General features: G+C 37.4%; 1 long non-coding RNA gene across 1 annotated transcript in view; it reads left to right on the top strand.

Moving 5' to 3' along the window:
- Window positions 1-7,527: 7,527 nt before the first annotated feature.
- Window positions 7,528-17,787, top strand: part of LOC140511502 (uncharacterized) — a 189,400-nt gene continuing 179,140 nt past the window's right edge. The window contains exon 1 of the long non-coding RNA XR_011969572.1: window positions 7,528-7,810. This is a non-coding gene — a long non-coding RNA (uncharacterized lncRNA). The remainder of the gene's footprint in view (window positions 7,811-17,787) is intronic.

Here is a 17,787-nt window from a genome sequence, read left to right as displayed (position 1 = left end):
CATACATACATGCATTCATGCATACATACATATATTTTTTCTTGATTAAAGGTACAGCATTTCATTCAGATTCCATCATTTCTTACAAAATTCTGTCAAGTCACTCTGTATGTATGTTTGTCAAAATTGTTTGTATTTCTAATTTTATCTCAATAGTGATCTTATTAGGTAAGTCATACAGTTAATAATACTTATGATTTTAAATTTCTCTATAAGACCTGAGGCAGAGGGATTTACTAGATGATTGCAATAGTACAGGTAAAGGTGATGAGGACTAACATAGGGCAGTGACCATGTGAATGCATAAGGGATCAGTTATGAATGGTGGTGACATGAATTGAGAGAAGGAATCGTATTGAAGAAGAGTTATGATCATAAAATTAAATAAGAAATAGCTTAATTCCATCAAGTAACTTCTAAAGCCCCAATTTTATTAAGTGATAAAATTATACTTTGAGTTTCCTGAGGATAGGGATTGGTTTTTGACTCTTTTTGCATCCCCAGGAATTATCACAGAGCCTAACGCATAGTAGATCTTAATATATATTTACTGATGATAGACTAAGGAGGAGGAATAGGAAGGGGAGGAGAAGGAAAAAGAAAAGAAGGAAGAGGACGAGGTGGAGAAAGGGGAGGAAAAAAGAAAAAGAACATTATGACGCTGATGATGAAGGTGATGGACAATCAATCACTGGATTTAAATGAAGGAAATTTCTTTGAATGGTATTAAGTTGAACAAAGTTAAAATTCTCATGGACTGAGGAAACTTGGCTTTGGCCTATCTATATTCTATTAATAATAAAACTAGTTACAAGTGCAATTATTTCAGAAATTAAAATAAAGGAGCCAAATATGGTACAGGGAAAAAAAAGGTCACTGCTTTTCTTTAGGTTTATTTCCTCCCTCTCACTTTGGTCATAGGAAGACTTTGAGACTTTCAGAATAACCTGAGGTTGTTCACATTTTTGCAATAGATTTGTTAGGTGATGCAGAGATGATTGTCTTCACAGTCATGAAAATCAATAAGTGTGTGGCCATATGTAAGCCCCTGCATTATCATGAGCCAATATCTCTGTCTGGTGTTAGTAGCATGGATAGAAGAGCACCTTCATTCTAGGATCCAAATGTTTTTCCTTTTCTCATTGCCTTTCTGTGTCCCTAATTCCATTGGTCATTTTGTGGGTGACTTGTTTCCTTTGCTAAAAGTGACCTAAACTGACACCCATGTGCTTGGCTTTATGGTGTCAGTGAACAGTGGATTCATTTGCATTTTAATATTTTCCTTCTTACACATCTTGTATGGTAACATCGTGAATTCCCTGAGGATGTGTAACACAGAAGGAAGGCAGAAGCTGCAGAGCCCATGTCGCACTGGTAGTCCTGCTATTTGACCCATGCATACTTAAGAATACACAACCTTGCTCTATTTTATCCTTTGATGAAATGGGTGCAAATATTTTACAATATTCGGGCTACTTGTAATGTTAATCAATTCAATTAGGGTTAAAGATCATCCTCACTCATTAATTGGCTTGCCCATTAAGGGAAGTTTCAGTAGGGGAGATTTATTTGGTAGGAGCGCCCCACACCTTTTTGTTAATGTTTAATGAAAAACTGGTTCTCAAGAGTTATGTTGCCTGCTGGCTCTGAAAAGTGTATATACATATATACTTTGAGATAAGGTTTTGTTTTGGGGCTTACTCATTGGAAATGTTTGTTTGGCCAGAGGAGACTCTTTGGAGCCCAAGGATTTGAAAGCCCAGATGTTTGTGCTTTTCTCTGTGGTAACTATACTTGGATTCCTTATCGTCAGAGAGTTGGAAGCTCTGTCTATTGTCCCAAGTTTCACTGCATTTATTCTAAAGTTAAGAGTGCTGACTTTTCCCCCTGAATTAAGTGGATGATGTATATATATGTACTTGATTAAAATAAATCTCTGACCTCTCAAAAGTTGCTTTCCTTTTAGAACACCAGATCAAAGAGCCTGTATAGCAGGTCCTCCTGAGTATGTTGGGGTCTTTGTTGTTACAGCGAATTGCTAAATCTTTTGATGTATACCTTTAGAAATACAAATTGAAAAATGCTATCAAAAGTTGTGGTGCAGAAAAGTAGTTTCTTTCGAAAAAAGAGTTCAATAAATATATGACAATAATGACTTAAAGATGAAAGTAACAAAATGATAACGATGACAATAATGCAAAATAAAACAAGTCAGATGATTCACATGATGTCTAGGAATTTGAGGAATATTCCAGAAGATGCAAAATCAATGTTGAAAGGGCTTCGGAAGAAATGTCAATTAATGCATCATTAATGGAGCTGTTATCTGATCCAATACATCCACAAAATGATTTTTTTCTTTATTTAAAAAAATTATTTATTTGTTTTTAGTTTTCAACAGACATTTCCAGAAGATTTTGAGATGGAAATTTTCTCCCAATCTCTCCCCTCTGCCCAGGCTAAGACATCATTCATTCTGATTACCACTTCTTCCAATCTGCCCTCCCTTCTATGACACTTCTCCCATCTCTTATCCCCACCCCCTCTATTTTCTTGTCATGCAAGGTAGATTTCTATACCCCATTGCCTGTGTATCTTATTTCCCAGTTGCATGCAAAAACAATTTTTAACATTAATTTTTAAAATTTTGAGTTCCAACTGCTCTCCCTTCCTCCCTCCCCACCCCATACCCACTGAGAAAGAAAGCAATTCAATGCAAGGTTTACATGTGTAGTTATGCAAAACACTTCCATAACCATCATATTGTGGATGACTATATTTTCCTCCATCCTATCCTACCCCCCTCCCTCTAATTCTATTCTCTTTTGATCCTATCCTTCCTCAAAAGTATTTAATTCTAATTACCCCGTCTTCCCACTTGCCCTCCCTTCTATCATCCCCCACACCATCCTTACTGCCTTACCCCTTACTTTGCTGTAGTATAAGATAAATTTTCATACCAAATTAGGTGTGCATGCAATTCCCTCCTTAGGCCAAATGTGAAGAGTATAAGATCGTAATGTAAATAGTTTGACATTAGTTAGTCCTTTATGATTGTTCTTTCCTGTTCACCTTTTCAGGCTTATCTTGATTCTTGTATTTCAAATACATCTTTTTTTTTTTTCAATTCTAGTGTTTTCAGAAAGAATGCTTGAAACTCCTCTATTTCATTGAATGACATTTTTTTTTCACTGAGGTATCATACTCAGTTTTACTAGGTAGGTGATTCTTGGTTTTAATCCTAGTTCCTTTAAATTCTGGAATGTCAAATTCCAAGCCCTGCAATCCCTTAATGTAGAAGTTGGTAGATCTTGTATTATCTTTATTGTAGTTCCACAATACTAAAATTGTTTCTTTATGACTGTTTGTAATATTTTCTCCTTGCCCTGGGAACTCTAGATTTTGGATATAAAATTCCTAAGAGTTTTCCTTTTGGAATCTCTTTCAGGAGGGGATCGGTGAATACTTTCAATTTCTGTTTTACCTTCTGGTTCTTGAATATCAAGGTAGATTTTTTGGAAGATGAGGTCTAGGTCTTTTTTAATCATAGTTTTCAGGGAGACCAATAATTTTTAAATTATCTCACCTTCATACATTTTCCAGGTCAGTGTTTTTCCAATGAAATATTTTGCATTGTCTTCCATGTTTTCATTCTTTGGTTTTGTTTGGTAATTTGTTGATTTCTCATCAAGGCATTAGCTACCACCTGCTCCATTCAAAATTTTAAACAACTATTTTCCTCAACGAGTTTTTGACCTCTTTTTCCATTTGGCAAATTCTGCTTTATAAAACATTTTTCTCCTCATTGGCTTTTTGGACTTGGTAGTCTATTTTTAAAGGTGTTATGTCATTCAACATTCTTTTGGGTCACCTTTAGCAAGCTATTGACTCACTATTCATGATTTCCTTGCATTACTCTCATTTCTATTTCCAATTTTTCCTCCAGCTCTCTTACTTGATTTTCAACACAGAGACCATTGCATATATTTTTTTGGTGATTTTGGATTCAGATGCCTTAACTTTTATATCTTCTTCTCATGGTATGCTTGCTCTTTCTCATCTGAAAAGATGAAAGAAAATAGCTGTTCACCAAGAATGTAACCTTCTAGAGGCTTATTTTGTCCCTTTTTGGGGCATTTTCCCAGTCTGTTACCTGAGTTTTGAGTCCTTTGTCAATTGGAGGGTATACTTTAGGGAGCTGTAAGTTCCCAGTTCCTCCAAGGTGACACAATCAATAGAAAGGAGTTTACTCCTCTCTTGGCCTGCATTCTGGTCTGGAAGAAACCACATGTTTTCTTCCCAGGATCTGAGAGTAGAATTACCTCTTCAAAGCCTCTACCAGCTCCACCACACTAGTCTTCTTCTTCACCCCAAAGCTGCCACTCAGGACTGAGGCCTAGTTTGGCTGTTCTATTCCCCCAGAGTTTTTAGAATCCAAAAATAGAAGCTATGCCACAGTGGCTGCCTCTTCCCTAGGCCTAAGCGTAGGGCCAGACCCTGCTGCCTTCTCATGCAAGTGAAAAAGCTTTCTCACTGACTTTTGAAACTGTCTTTGGCATTTGTGTGTTTAGAAATCTGGGAACCACAGCTTCTGCCCATGCTTCCCTGCCCTAAAACTCCAGTCTTGTTCTTGCTGCATCTGCTGAGCCCTGTGTGATACACCTTTCCTGTTGACCTTACATGCTGCCTTGGGCTGGAAATCTCTTTCACTCTGTCGTTTTGCGGCTTCTGCTGCTCTACAATTTGTTTAGAGTCATTTTTACAGGTATTTTATCAGCTATGGGAGTAGAGCTGGAGCAGGTCTGTCCTTCTACTCTGCCATCTTGGCTCCACCCCCCTCTCTTACTTTGTTTTCAAAATCCTTTTTGAGTGCTTTATTGGCCTAAGACTAATTCGTATTTTTCTTGGAGGTTTTGAATGTAGAAGTTTGACTTTGTTGTTTTGTATTTGTATACTTTGGTCTTCTTTTTCACCTATGTAAGATTCTACAGTGTGATTATTTTTTATGGTTTTCACTCGTTTTACCAAGTATTTACTTGATTTTGAATTGTTTGTCAAGGTTACTTTCTGCTTCAGTGTTGATAGGGATATACTGTTACCTGCTTGATCCTCCCACAGTTTGTGGGCCTAGAATTCCAGAGAGAGTCACTGCTGCTGTTGCTGAATGCTCCTCAACGTCTCCTTTACTCTGAGACTGGGGTCTGACCTCTCTACTGTCTCACTCAGGTTCCACAGGGTATTTCCACTCACATTACAATTTTTCCAATTGTTTTGGGGTCATGAAATCTGGAAACCATCAAAGGTGCAAGAGATTAAGTTCACCCAAGGCCTGCTCAGGTCCCATCTGTGCCTGTGCGACCCATGTTGGACTGCACTCTGCTCCTAGTATGGTGCAATAGACACTTCCCAGGGACCTTTCAGGCTGTTTTGGGCTGGAGATTTGCTTCCCTCCATCATTCCGTAGGTTCTGTAAATCCAGGAATTTTTAGAAACATTTTTTTCAGGTATTTGGCTAGGTTTGAGGAGAGCTCTAGAATGTCCATGCTGTTACTCTGCCATCTTGGTTCCACCTCAACAGTTCTTGATTATACCAACAAACAATAAAATTTTGAACCCTGTGATGCAGAAATCTTATTGCTAGAGAGTTATCTTATGGAAGCCAAAAACTGAATCAAAGCACATACCAAAATATTAAGAGCAGGACTTATGACATAGTAATGAGTTGACAATAAAGAGGCTATTAACCTGGACTAAACTGTTATTAAGCACAATTAATGAGGGAAGAAACAATTCTGGATCACTGCGTATAATTCAATCTGCAGGTATAATCCAATAACCTCCCTGACCTACTAGAAAACTCACACTTTCATTATATAATATAAATTTGTTAATTCAGAATTTGAATATGTCTAAAATAAAATATTAATCTGGAAAAAACAGCATATGCAGATGCCCAAAGTCAGGAACTTTCCTTCTTCTCAATATTTTCTTGTTATTTCCTCTTGATCTCATTCCTCAAAGGAAGTCTTGTGCCTGTGAAAGGACAGTTGGTGATTTTTTTTAGAAAGGAGAGGGTATAAACATGAAAGTAGATTCAATGAAAGTTCTCCTCTCAAAATTCAGGGTTGATCAGTTACAAGTATGTCCCAAAGGTATATTTTCTTGGGGCATGAATATTGGTCATTGTGATTTGCTGCCCAAAAGTCCTACTGGCACTGATGCTTATAAGGAGTTTGTAGATCCTCACTTTTATAAGCAGAGACTAGTATGCTAAAGACCATATTCTATGACCAGTATGCCTTAATGGATACAACCCTGTACTACATGAACTCAATATATATATATGTCTATGCTTGCAGATTCTGAGCATGGATTTGGCAGGGTGATTCATGCATTCCTTGATTCAGATATTCTCCATGTCTCTTTTATCTTTCTATGATAAATGACGTCACTTATTTTCATGTGAAATTAAGTTAGCAGCTTTACTTGCATTGGTCTATTTCAACACTCCTACAATTGATGTCATGGTGGTGGTTAAGTGAACATTTGTCTGTACAACCATTTTTCCCCCTTGCCTTCTGTTAAAGAACCAACTTGAAGCCTTTCTGTGTGTATATACATTTTATAATTTAAATTGTCAAGTTTGCAATTGGAGAAGAGATAAATATTAATCCTTCTTGGTATAGTTTAGTGACTATGTATGCAGACCTCTACGCTCACTGTTTCTCTCTCTCTCTCTCTCTCTCTTTCTCTCTCTCTCTCTCTCTCTCTCTCTCTCTCTCTCTCTCTCTCTCTCTCTCTTTGTTTCTGTTTTTTTCTATCTGTTTCTCAGTCTTTCTGTCTCTCTCTGTGGCTGTCTGTCTCTCTCCCCCTTTCTATTTCTCTCACTGTCTCTTTCTCAGTCTGTCTCTGTTTCTTGTATGTGTCTATCTTTTCATAAGAATCTGAACTCTGAATCCAAGAAGATCTTGATTAAATTGCTTCCTTCCTTTCTATTTTCATTTTCAACATGGCAAATATGGAAATAGTTTTCATGACTATGCACGTATAAACTATCTGAAATTGCTTGTTCTCTCAAGGAAATAAAAAGGAAGGGAAGGAGGAGGGATGGGGAGAGAGAATGTGGTACTCAAAATTTGTAATACATTAATGCCAAAAAGTTTTATCACATGTAAAAAATAATAAAATAATTTTTTTTCCAAAAACTCACCTCTGCAAAAATCTTTCTAACCTTGAAATCAAGTTGGAGACCTTTTCTTGTTATTAGCTAATTTATTAACAGAGAAGGAAATCATCTATTAAACATTTGTTGCATACCATGTACTCTCCTGGAGATACAAATAGTAAAACAGGAATTCGTTACTTTCCAGACGCCCAAATCTTAAATGGGAGACACAATGAATTAAGGAGAGCTTACTTTTATGGCAAATATTAAGTCCATGTCGTAGTTAGGAACTGAAATATGCAGGACAGATTGCCAATCACTGAAAATCGTGGGAAGATTTGACAACGTCAGTGAACACAAATTGGTTACTTATAAGAAGAGGGGACGGAGTCCAAGGGTTAGAGTGGAAAGGATCTATGGGGTATCTAAGGAAGAGCACGGAATGGAGTGTGAGAGGTCAAGGTCCTACTGATAACAGACATTTAGAATCAGATTGGAGCTGGACAATAAGGGTTAGTGGGAGTAAGTGACAATTTTCTGGTTTCCAATTATGGAAGCTAGTAGTGGAGCTGGTAGTAGGGGTGTGACTAGTTTTCTTCTCTACTTTTAACACCACCTACGGAATAATCCCTGTAACAAATTCAGGTAATTTCAAAGCTATGCTGAAAACAAATTAATTGAATGTGTATTTGTGGGTGTGTACTTGTATGTGTACATACATATATGCATGTGCACTTGTGTGTGCATGGGTTTATTTATGTGTGCTGGGGGATTTTGGATACTTATACATAGAGTTTATAAATATTATTGTAAAGAGGACTGAATTATTTAATTTTGGTGCATATCTGATTGCATTGGTGTGAGCAAGTCTTTTCTATATAAATTACTAATGATCAACCAACAAGCATTTCTTACCCACTATGTGAATGGAAATTGAGAACTATCTGTAATTCAGGTTTATGGAGGTGACAATGAATTTTATGGGATTATTGCATTACTAGTGTTAGAGGGGTACCTTGAACCCCAAGTCTTCTTGGCTTTAATGGCAGCCCTGTAGTCACTATGTATTTTTAATGAATAATGGATTTAAAATTCGTGAGTACCTTAAAGAGTAAACAGTCCTTTCCCCTTATTTCACAAAGGAGGGCATTGTGAATCTGAGAGAATAAAGAAATTGCCCAAGGTCCTGCTGAAAGAGACAGAGCCTAAATTTGAATCTATGCTCTCTGACTCCACATTCATTTCCTGTTACAATGAATCAGCTCACTCCTCATTCAATGGCAACTTACATAAACATTGCATATTATTTTACAATGGAGAAAGTACTTCCTTAGAAGAGTTGGACATTTTGGTCATTCACATTTTGCTTAGAACATCCTGATCATCGTTCTGTTTGAAATTTAACTAAAATTAACCACAGTGGAGAAATTAGACATGTAGTTCAAAATGTCATCACTTATGGGTGAGGTAACACAGTGACTTGCCTGATGTTCAGAGGCAAATTTCTCATCAATGATCTTTGTCTTAAAATCTATGAGGGGCAAATTGTGGAGAGCAGTTGCCACCATTTTCTTCAAACAAAAACATTTGAAAACCAGTTTGGAAGTAGGAAACATGCACATTTTCTCTCCCATTGGTGCTTTGAGAACAGGATTTTTTGTTTTTATTTCATTTTTGTTGTTGTTGTTGTTTGTTAGTTTGTTTGTTTTACTTTTCAAAGCCACCACCTAGTAAAGTTTCTGACACATAGTGGCACGTAACATTTGTTGACTTGAATAGTTCTGAAGAAACTGAATACAGGAAAGGACTTATTAAGCATTTCAGGATACAATAGATTACCTTCTAGATAATAGCATTCATTAAGAGGGTGCTACCTGTCAGAGAAGGGAAGGAAATGTCACTGAAAGTCCAATTTCTCTCCATTACGATTTTAGCCAGATAAAGCTAACTCTGGCACAAACTAAAGTTGAAAATGCATATTCCCTGTTGCAGGTGATGTCCCTCAATCCCTTGGAGTCTGAAAGTTCATTACCCAAGTTCCTGAATTTTGATGAAAATACTATAAATGCCTGATTGACTGGAAGATATATAGTTAACTCTAAGTAGTTTCAGATAATGAGCTAGGGGAGAGAGAGGGATGGAACCCCAGGACTATTGCTACTTGCACTGCAAAAACAAACAAACAAACAAAAAACGTTTGATTCCTGAAGAATGTTAAGATATGATAAGGAAAAGTCTCAGCTTCCTTCCTGGCAAGGATATGAATCTTTTGTAGCATCTCTTCTGGAAGTGAGCCTTAGGACAGTAACTGGGCAATGATCCCAGATTTAACAGAGCAGTTTGGGGACTCTGCTTTGGAACAGCCAAGTGTTGCAGTCTTTGCAGAGCTTCTGACATCTCCACTAAGCATCTTTGACTTGGCAGATCCCATACTGGAAAGGATATTTTTCTCCTACAATAACTGAGTAAGTTTTGAATTTTTTTTAATATCTCTAATTTCCCCTTCCCAAGTAGTGTCAACACTCCCCCTAAGAGATAAATATGTGTGTTTCTGTCTTCTTGGCCAACAAACTTTGTGCAAACACTTCCAGTCCCAGGGTCAGAATTCCATCTGTGAAACCCTGAGGAAGTTTTGTCAGAATTTTTATCAATGTCTAGCACTCAGATCTAAAGAAGAAAGTGTGTGTTATTACTATTATTATCTTTCTTATTACATTTCAGGATCAGGTGTGCATAAAAATGTTTCCAGGACAAACTGCTGTCCTGTTATTCCCTTGTGTTCAGAGTTCTACTAACTATTGCAGAGGTTGATAAAATACTTGCTTTTATGTAGTCAGGTAAAAGATGATATAGGGCAGCTAGGTAGTACAGTGGATAGAGCACCAGTGCAGGAGTCAGGAGGACCTAAGTTCAAATCTCACCTCAGACACTTGACATTCACTAGCTGTGTGACTTTGGACAAGTCACTTAACTCCAATTGCCTCATCCTGGGTCGCCGCCAGTCATCCTTGTAAATATCTAGTCACTGGATTCAGAGAGCTCTTGGGGAGAAGTGAAGCTGGTGACCTGCACAGCCCTCCTTCACTCAAAACAAAGTTAAGTGCAAGTCATGTTATCGTTTCTCTGATGGCATGGTCTTCTTCAGCAATGAAGGATGAACACACACACACACAAAGGTGATATAAGTTCATCCGTTATGCTATTAGTAAAATTTATGCTGCCCTGTTCCTCTAAGTATAGCATGCATATTGCCAAATCCACAGGAAAAATATAGTGATGAGGAACAGATGACTTGTAGATATAGTTCACACAGGAATGGAAATAGTGTCTTTCTGTACCACTTATTTAGTTGATCAGTCTCTACAGTCAGGATAATTTTCACATCTCTCTGGGCTTGCTTCAAAAGCTGAAGGAGATGGAGAGAGATTCATGAATTTTTATGAACTTTGGATTAGTTACTGTCATTCTCTTTCTTTTTTCTCACGTTTTTGCCTTTGGTGATGCTTCTGGGACAAGGAAGGAGTTGCAAATTGTAATATTTAAATAGCTATTTGGGACCAATACCCTTTTATTGTGGTTTAGTGCCAGGATACCTAATATGAAGGGGAGGAGATACAGGAAATCAAAATATTCCTTTATAGAATCCTGAAAATCATTCTTTTCACCAGTTCCTTTTTCCTTTCCCCACTGACTAAAGGCATTTCTTTCTTTCCCCAGCGTTCATCATTTCTTTACTTGGAACTCTATATTGGGGTGATGTTCCACTTAGTCTCTCTTTCTTCCTAGTTATGTCATTCTAGAGGTTAATTTAACAGTGGGAAAAATGCCTGTCTCCAGTAAATAACTCTAAAAGGAGAGATTTGGGAGACAGGATGGAAAGGAAGGAGAAAATCTAGACTGTATAAACAAAATCTGGGGGGAGTGGCGAAAATATGGCGAAATACAAAGAAGCATATACTCTAGCTCTTTCCCCACAGCTCATAAAACACCTATAAAGAATGACTCTCAACAAATTCTAGAGCAGCAGAAGCCACAGAAGGACGGAGTGGAGGAGACTTCCAGCCCAGGGTGACCTGGAAGGCTAATGGGAAAGGTCTGTAGTACTGGACATGATGAGGAGCCCAGCCCAGCCCAACCTTGACTGTGCGCAGGGAGGAGGACCAGGTGGCAGAATCGCCAGTGGCAGCAGTGGAGGTTCGTGGATCCCTCAACCCACAGGTACCTAATGTCAGTGAGAGAGCTTTTTCAGCTGGCCGAGAAGGAAGCAGGGTCCTCCCCATAGCTCTGGCCCCAGATGGCAGTAGCAGAAGCCTCAGTGGGCAGCGGTACTTCCCACAGCAGGCAGCAGCTGACATCCATTCTTTAAAGACTCATCTTAAAGGCCCAGGGGAAATTGAGCAGCTGAGCTAAACTTTAGTCATGAGTGGCAGTCCTGTCCTCATCTAAAGCCACTGGGAAAATTGAGCAACTAATCTGAATTTCAGCTCTGAGTGCTGGCATGGCTGAACTGGAGGTGAGGCGGTTGTGGAGAGGAAATTCTACTACTCGCAGATTCTAGTCACAAAAGTTTCTGTTTGCTCTCATATCAATGTGCGAGCTTGATTGTGACATCTTGGAGGAACTGAGTTCTTACAGTTCCCAGAGTATACCCTACTTTTTACAAGGAACCCAAAAGTCAAGTAACTGGTTGGGAAAATGCCCCCTCAAAAAGGAAAAAAAAAACACTATAGAAGGTTACATTCTTGGTGAAGAGGTATCTTCTCCCATTCTTTCAGATGAGGAAGAACAATGCCTACCACCAGGGAAAGACATAAAACTCAAGGCTTCTGTATCACAAACATCCAAAATAAATATTCAGTGGTCTCAGGCCATGGAAGAGCTCAAAAAGAATTTTGAAAACCAAGTAAGAGAGGTGAAGGAAAAAATTGGAAGAGAAATGAGAGAGATGTAAGAAAATCATGAGAAGCGAGTCAACAGTGTGCTAAAAGAGACACAAAAATTGCTGTAGAAAATCACACCTTTAAAAATAGGCTAACTCAAATGACAAAAGAGGTTCAAACAGCCAATGAGGAGAAGAATGCTTGAAAAAGCAGAAGTAGCGAAATGGAAAAGGAGATTCAAAATCTCACTGAAGAAAATAGTTCTTTAAAAATTAGAATGGAGCAGATAGAAGCTAACGACTTTATGAGAAACCAAGAAATCACAAAACAAAACCAAAAGAATGAAAAAAATGGAAGATAATGTGAAATACCTCATTGGAAAAACAACTGACCTGCAAAATAGATCCAGGAAAGATAATTTAAAAGTTATGGGACTACCTGAAAGCCATGATCAAAAAAATGAGCTTAGGCATCATCTTATGAAATCTTCAAAGAAAACTGCCCTGATATTCTAGAACCAGAGGGCAAAATAAATATTGAAAGAATCCACTGATCATCTCTTGACAGAGATCCAAAAATAGAAACATCTGGGAACTTTGTAGCCAAACTCCATAGTTACCAGGTCAAGGAGAAAATATTGCAAGCAACTAGAAAGCAATAATTCGAGTATTGTGGAAGTACAATCAAGATAACACAAGATCTATCATCTTCTACATCAGGGAATGGAAAGGTTTGGAATATAATATTCCAGAAGTCAAAGGAAATAGGATTAAAACGCAGAATCACCTACCCAGCAAAACTGAGTATCACACTTCAGGGGGAAATGGTTTTTCAATGAAATAGAGGACCTTCAAGCATTCTTGATGAAAAGACCAGAGCTGAGAACAAAATTTGACTTTCACACTCAAGAATCAGGAGAAGCATGAAAAAGTAAACAGGAAAGAGAAATCATAAAGGACTTTCTAAAGTTGAACTGTTTACATTCCTACATGGAAAGATAACATTTGTAACTCTGTAAACTTTTCTCAGTATCTGGGTAGTTGGTGGAATTACACACACACACACACACACACACACATACACATATCTATATCTATATATCTGCTTAGCTACCTATCCATCTACTTATCTATACATACATATATATGTATATATATATATATATATATATATATGTGTGTGTGTGTGTGTGTGTGTGTGTGTGTGTGTGTGTGTGTGTGTATGGGAGAGAGAGAGAGAGAGAGAGAGAGAGAGAGAGAGAGAGAGAGAGAGAGAGCACAGGGTGAGTTGAATAGGAAGGGATCATATCTTAAAAAATAAAATTAAGGGGTGAGAGGAATATATTGGGAGGAGAATGGGGAAAATGGAATAGAGAAAATTACCTCATAAAAGAGGTAATAAAAAAAACCTTTTCAATTGAGGGAACAACGGGGGAAGCGAGAGGGGAAAAGTGAAGCTTACTCCCATCACGTTTGGCTCAAGGAAGGAATAACATGAACACTCAATTTGATATGAAAAACTATCTTACAATACAGGAAAGTAGGGGAGAAGGGGATAAGCAAGGTGGGGGGATGATGGAAGGGAGGGCAAATTGGAGGAGGGAGCAATTAGAAGTCAACACTCGTGGGGAGGGACAAGGTCAAAAGGGAGACTAGAAGACACAGGGTGCGGCAGGATAGGATGGAGGGAAACATAGTTAGTCTTACACAACATGACAACTATGGAAATCATTTGCAAAACTACACGTATATAGCTTATACTGAATTGCTTGCCTTCTCAGTGGAGATAGGTAGGGAGGGAGGAAGGAAGAGATGTTGGAACTCAAAGTTTTAGGACAAAATGTTGAGTGTTATTCCTGCATACAACTGAGAAACAAGAAATACAGGTAATGGGGTATAGAAATTTATCTTGCTCTACAGGGAAAAAGGGAAGATGGGGATAAGGAAAGGGAGAGATGTTAGAAGAGAAGGCATATTGGTGGAAGGGGTAATCAGAATGCTCGGAGTTTTGGTGGAGGGGAGAGATGGGGAAAAATTTGAAACTCAAAATTTTGTGAAAATGAATGTTGAAAACTTAAAATAAATAACTTTAAAAAAGGAATAAAAAAATCTGTTATTTCACAGACAATGGGGAGTCACTGAATCATCAGGATAAAGATAAGAGATGGCAGAAACAATCATACTGAAGAATTTAGAAGTTAAGACAGAAAGAACTTTTCTCCTAATTTTCTGAATGACTATTATTTACTGACTTGTCAAAAAAGTGTAGTAAGTTTTTGTCTGAGGATAAAGCACCTCTGTCTCTGGTACTCTGCCTTTTGCTGCCTTTCTGTCACTTTGCCCCTCTGTCTATCTTTATGTAGGTATCCTCCTTTCTCCTTTGGCTGTCACAAAATATGCATTTATGTAGGTTTAGATGTATATATGCATATGTGCATATACATGCATACATACATATAAGCATTTTAATTTGCATTGTAGTGCTATAATTTTAAAAGGCATCATTATTATTAATATATGTTCATATTGGAGGAATTGAGGCACAAATAGGTTAAGCAACTTGTCTAGCCCCTCAAATAAATTAGCTGATTCAAGAATCCTTGAGTATTCTCCTAGGGTCATGCTATTTCCTCTGTATCACAGTCTTAGAAAAGATAGAGTCCCTGCTAATTTCCAACTTCGTGTTTAAGAGAAAAACTTCACTGACAAATGCAGAGGTCCTTTGGCAAAACCATTCTTTGCCTCTGTTGTAACTTAAACCAAGTTCTCAGATATTTCAGTTTTAATAATTCAGGGAGCTTAAATACTTGGTGCTTCACAGACTCACTCTGGAAGGGAAGGTGTTGTTTATCCAATATCAAAGATCTCTGGAAAATTAAATAAAGTTAAAGACATAGGGAAGAAAAATCAACTTACATCTTCATTTTTTTTAATTTGGAAGAGCTAGAATACTTCTCATTTTCCTTTAAAATGAAGAATAGAGAATGTAATAATTTAGTTGATAAATATGATTTGCAGAAAAATAACAGGCAAAATTCAATTTTATTGAAAGAAGGGAAGCGACTAAAGTGGGGAATATAAAAGAAATGTATATGTATGTTTGTGTCTCCATGTTTCTGTATACCTTTCTCTCTGTCTTTCCCTGTTTCACTCTCTCTTTGTCTTTCTCTTTCTCTCCTCTCTCTGTACAACAACTATATATGCATAAAAATACACATGCATAATATACACCATTTATAAGGGCATGTAATATACACACATATGTATATATATACATATATGTGTAACATGTGTATACATGAATATGTGTGTATGAAAGAAGGGAGCTAGGAAGAGAAAGCACCCTGAAAATGATTGAAGGGAAGAGCAAAAAGGGAAAAGATCAGTAGACACTGAAAGAGAAGATTTTCTTTAAAGTGGAATTGCTTTACGTTTTCAATGTCCAACAATCACTTCCATATATCTTGGTTTTTTCCCACTCTCTCCCCCTCTTTCCTCATCCATTCCCACTCCCTCCCTGAGAGGGTGTATAGTCTTATCTAGGATCTAAACACACGTTCCTATTAAATGCAAAATGCATAGAAGAATTAAAATGAGTGGGAGAAGCCACTAAACCAAACAGAACAAAACAAAACATAATACAAAACAAAATGGTCTGTTTCTGTTTACGATGCAATTCCATAGTTCTTTCTTTGGATGTGGAAAGGATTTTGCCACAACACAGCATTGGAAATTTTTTAAGTCCATGCATTTCAGTGAAGTGCTAAGCATACCAGAAAAATTCCTCGCACACTGTGGTTGGTTGCTGTGTGCAGAGTTCTCCTGGTTCTGCTCCTTTCTCTCAACATCAGTTCATATAAGTATTTTTAGGCTTCTCCGAAGTCTTCCTGTTCATCCCTTCTCATAGCACAATGCTATTCCATTATGTTCATATACCACAAGTTTTTCAGCCAATTGATGGGCATTCCCTTGATTTCCAATTTTTGGCCACCACAAAAAGTGCTGCTATAAGTATTCTTGTACAGGTGGAACCCTTTCCCATTTTTATGGTCTCTTGGGGATACAGTCCTAGAAGAGGTATTGCTGGGTCAAAGGATATGCACATTTTGTAACCCTTTGGGAACAGTTCCAAATTGCTCTCCAGAATGGTGGGATCAGCTCACAGGTCCACCAACAATGAATTAGTGTTCCAACTCTCCCAAAATTATCCAAAATTTATCATCTTCCTGTTTTGTCATGTTAGCCAGTCTGATAGGTGTGATGTGGTACCTCAGAGATGTTTGGATTTGCATCTCTCTAATCAATAGTGATTTAGAGCATTTTTTCATATGACTATAGATATCCTTATTTCTTCCTCTAAAAACTACCTGTTCATATCCTTTGACCATTTATCAAATTAGGCAATGACTAGTATTCTGGTACATTTGAGACAGTTTTCTATATGTTTTAGAAATGAAGCCTTTATCACAGACACTACTTGCAAAAATTCTTTAGTTTTCTGCTATCTTCTTAATTGTGTCCTTTATTGGGCTTGTTTGTCCAAAAACTTTTCAATTTAATGTAATGAAAATTACCCATTTTGCATTTCATAGTGTTCTCTATCACTTGTCAGGTCATAAATTTCTCCATTCTCCATAAATCTGACAAATACTCCATTCCTTGCTACCTTATTTTTTTAATAGTATCAATTTTTGTACCTAGATAGTGTATTCATTTGGACTTTATTTTTGTGTACAGTGTCAGGAATTAGTCTCTGCCCAGCTCCCGCCACACTGATATCCAGTGTGCCCAACAATTTTTGTCACAGAGTGAGTTCTTATCCTAGGAGCTGGAGTCCTTGGGATTAGCAAACAGTAGAATGCTAAATTCATTGACTGCTGCGTCTTAAGTACCTAACATATTCCACTGGGCTATCCCTCTATTTCTTAGCCAGTACTGAGTAGTTTTGATTATTGCTGCTTTATAATACAATTTGAAATCCGGTAGGGCAAGACCCAGTTCCCTAGCATTTTTTTTTTCATTAGTTCCTTTGATATTCTGGACCTTTTGTTCTTCCAGATGAATTTTGATATTATTTTTTCTGGATCTAAAAATAACCGTCTAATTAGATTGACTGGCATGGCACTGAATAAGTAAATTAATTTAGGTAGAATTGTCATTTTTATTTTAATAGTGCTGCCTGCCCATGAGCAACTGATGCTTTAACACTTACTTAGATCTGAATTTACTTGTGTGAAAAGTGTTTTGTAATTATGTTCATATGGTGCCTGTGTTTATTTTGGCAGGTAGATTCCTAAATGTTTTATAGGGTCTACCATAGCTTTAAATGAGATTTCTCTTTCTGTCTCTTGCTGGTGGCCTTTGTTAGTAATATATGGAAATGCAAATGACTTATGGGGTTTATTTTTTAACCTGCAACTTTGTCAAAGTTGTTTATTATTTCAAGTAGATTTTCACTTGATTCGTTAAGTATATCATCATATCATCTGCAAAGAGTGATATCTTAGTTTCTTCTTTGTCTATTCTAATTCCTTCAATTTCTTTTTCTTCTCCTATTACTGCAGCTAGCTCTTCTAATACAGTGGTGATAATGGACATCCTTGCTTCACCCCTGATCTTATTGGAAATGCAGCTTGCTTGTCCCCATTGTATATAATGTTTGCTGATGGTTTTAGGTAGACACTACTCCTTATTTTATGGAAAGTTCCATTTATTCCTATACTTTCCAGTGTTTTCAACAGGA

The sequence above is a fragment of the Notamacropus eugenii genome, chromosome 6 (genome assembly GCF_028372415.1).
Source record: "Notamacropus eugenii isolate mMacEug1 chromosome 6, mMacEug1.pri_v2, whole genome shotgun sequence".
Lineage (NCBI taxonomy): Eukaryota > Metazoa > Chordata > Mammalia > Diprotodontia > Macropodidae > Notamacropus > Notamacropus eugenii.
Note: the sequence above shows the minus strand (reverse complement) of the source record. Positions and strands in the feature narration are given on the sequence as shown.